Consider the following 3,554-nt stretch of genomic DNA (forward strand, 5'->3'; position numbering starts at 1 on the left):
TACTTATTTTAATCAGTTCCTGAAGGTACTGAAACTTGTATGTTTGCTATTTCAGAGTTGATATCAACCCTGTGATAAATCAATATGTATTAACTTAGATGGTTATTAACCTAGAGAATCTCCAAGCTATTTAGCTGTGGAGGGAATTGGAACCAGAATGATTGTGTTCTTATCCCAGGTTCATGTCCACCTGGGACCATTAAATGAGAAGCTGTTGCTAACGTTTTATTGCTGCTTTCTAATCCAGAAGCACAAAAGCAATTGTAGAGCCCAGTTTAGTGTTCAGACTTGCATTTGAAGCTGATTCCTTTTTTTTTCTGGGTAGCATCAGTCTTTTGGGATGTGGGGATTGGTGGCAAAGCCAGCATTTATTGCTCATCCGATTTCTCCTGAACTGAGAGGCTTGCTAAGCCATTTCAGAAGGCAATTAAGAGCCAACCACATAACTGTGGGTCACACATAGATGAGACCAGGTGAAGACAAAAGATTTTCATTCTCTAAAGGACCTGAATGATCCAGATGGGTTTTAAGACACTGACAATAGTTTCATGGTACCATTAGACCAGTTACTTTTTAACTTCCAGATTCATTAATTGAAGTCAAATTCTACCATCAGCCTTGGTGGAATTTGAATCCTCATCCCAGGAACATTAGCACGGGGCTTTGGATTGAGTCCAGTGCCGTTATGCCTCCTCCCCTCTCCAATTATTTTTATTCATTTTCCTGAACAAAAATAAATAGACACAACCTGAAAATACTTCCCTAATGCTAGAGGGCTCTTGTGCAAAGTGGCAGTGTCTGTACCTCTGCACCAAGAAGCCTGGGTTCAAGTTCCACCTGCTGCAGAGTTGGGTCTGAACAGGTTGATGAGAGAATATCTACTTCCCTTTTAATTATAATTGTTATGGCAAAATGAGATTATCTCAATAAACATTCCATTTTTGTTTGTTTTTTTGAATAACTAATTCCCTAAGGTAAATTGTTAGATGCATCACGTGCTATGATACAAGCTGCATATACTGTTCTGGATTTGTGCGGAATCCTGTTTCTGGGTCTTAGAAGGGCCAAAATGGTAGTTGGTACCTTTGTATGGTTTATATGAACAAGGGGCAAGATTAGGTTACTCAGCCGTTTGGGCCTGCTCTGCCATTCAGTAAGATCATAGTAGATCTGATTTTGACCTTGAACTCCACATTCCTGCATATCCCCTTCATAATCTTTCAACTTCTTGGTAATCAAACATCTACCTACCTCTGCCTCTGCCTTAAAAATATTAAAAGATTCTGCATTCACTGCCTTTTGAGAAAGGGAATTTCAAAGACTCTCAATTCTGAAAGAAAAACATGTTTTCTTGTCTCCACCTTTATTGGATGATCCCTTATTTTTAAACTATGACCCCTTGTTCTAGACTCTCTCATACAAAGGGAACATCCATCTGACATCCAGCTGGTCAAGTCCCAAAGGAACTTGCATACCTAAATTTAAGTCTGATTCTTTTGAAACTTAAGGATACAAATCTAGCATGTCTAACTTTTCCCGATAAGATAATCCGCTTATTCCAGGTATTAATTGAGTAAACCTTCTCTGAACTGCTTCCGACGCATTTCATCCTTTTGTAAGTGTGGTGACCAGCACTGTGCACAGTACTCGGATACAGTCTCACCATTGCCCTATATAATTAAAGCGTAACCCCTACTCTTGCATTCAATTCCCCTTGCAATAAAACATAACACTCTATTAGCTTTCCTGATTACTTGCTGTACCTGCATATTAAGCTTGTATGATTTGTGCACAAGGACACCCAAATCTCTGCAACCTCTCATCATTTATTCTTTTTACTAAAATGGACAATTTCCCACCCTGCCACATTATACTCCATTTCATAGAACATAGAACAATATAGCACAGTACAGGCCCTTCGGCCCACAATGTTGTGCCGAAATTTTACCCTAATCCTAAGGTCTATCTAACCTCCACCCCTACCTTATACTATCATCCATACACCTATTTAATAGCCGCTTAAATGCCCCTAATGAGGCCGACTCCACTATCCTCTCCGGCAATGCATTCCACGCCCCTACCACTCTTTGAGTAAAAAATCTATCTCTGACGTCTCCTCTATATCTACCTCCACTCTCTTTAAAACTATGTCCCCTTGTAATAGCTACCTCCACCTTAGGAAAAAGTCTCTGGCTGTCCACTCTATCTATGCCTCTGATCATTTTGTACACCTCTATCAAGTCACCTCTCATCCTTCGTCGTTCTAAAGAGAAAAGCCCTAGCTCTCTCAACCTTTCCTCATAAGACCTTCCCTCCATTCCAGGCAACATCCTGGTAAATCTCTGCACCTTTTCCAACGCTTCCGCATCTTTCCTATAATGATTCGACCAGAACTGGACACAATACTCCAGATGTGGCCAAACCAGGGTTTTGTATAGCTGGAGCATAACTTCATGGCTCTTGAACTCAATCCTTCTATTAACGAAACTAACACACCACACGCCTTCTTAACAACTCTATCCACCTGGGTGGTAGCTTTCAGGGAACTGTGGACATGAACCCCAAGATCCCTCTGCTCCGTCACACTCCCAACAATCTTTCCCTTAACTCCGTATTCTGCTTTCACGTTTGTCCTTCCAAAATTAATCACCTCACACTTTTCAGGGTTAAACTCCATCTGCCACTTCTCAGCCCAGCTCTGCATCCTATCAATGTCCCTTTGTAACTTAGAACAGCCCTCCGCACTATCCACAACGTGACCCACCTTCGTATCGTCCGCGAACTTACTAATCCACCCTTCCACTCCTTCGTCCAGATCATTTACAAAAATCACAAATAAAAGAGTACCCAGAACTAATCCTTGTGGTACACCACTCGTAACTGAGCACCATGTTGAATATTTTCCATCCACTACCACCCTTTTGTCTTCTAAGGGTCAGCCAATTCTGAATCCAATCTGCAACATTTCCCCCTATCCCATGCCTCCTTACCTTCTGCATTAAGCCTACCATGGGGAACCTTATCAAATGCCTGACTGAAATCCATGTATACCACATCCATTGCTCTACCTTGGTCCACGTGTTTGGTCACCTCTTCAAAGAATTCAGTAAGTTTTGTGAGACATGATCTACCCCTCACAAATCCATGCTGACTATCACGAATCAAACTGTGCCTTTCCAAGTGATCATAAATCCTATCTCTCAGAGCCCTTTCCAGTAATTTGCCCACCACTGATGTAAGACTAACTGGCCTGTAATTTCTGGGGTTATCCCTATTCCAGTTTTTGAACAAGGGAATGACGTTTGCCTGTCTCCAATCTTCCGGCACTATACCCATGGACAGTGAGGACGAAAAGATCATCGCCACGGGTCCTGCGATCTCTTCCCTCGCTTCCCATGGAATCCTTGGATAAATCCCATCAGACCGAGGGGACTTATCTATCTTCAAGTTCCTCAAAATTCCTAGTACAGCTTCCTTACTAACATCGATCTCCTCTAGCCTACCAGCCTGTTTTACACTGTCCTCCTCTACAACTAGGTCCCTCTCAGTTGTGA

Source organism: Rhincodon typus, chromosome 3 (genome assembly GCF_021869965.1).
Source record: "Rhincodon typus isolate 14 chromosome 3, sRhiTyp1.1, whole genome shotgun sequence".
Lineage (NCBI taxonomy): Eukaryota > Metazoa > Chordata > Chondrichthyes > Orectolobiformes > Rhincodontidae > Rhincodon > Rhincodon typus.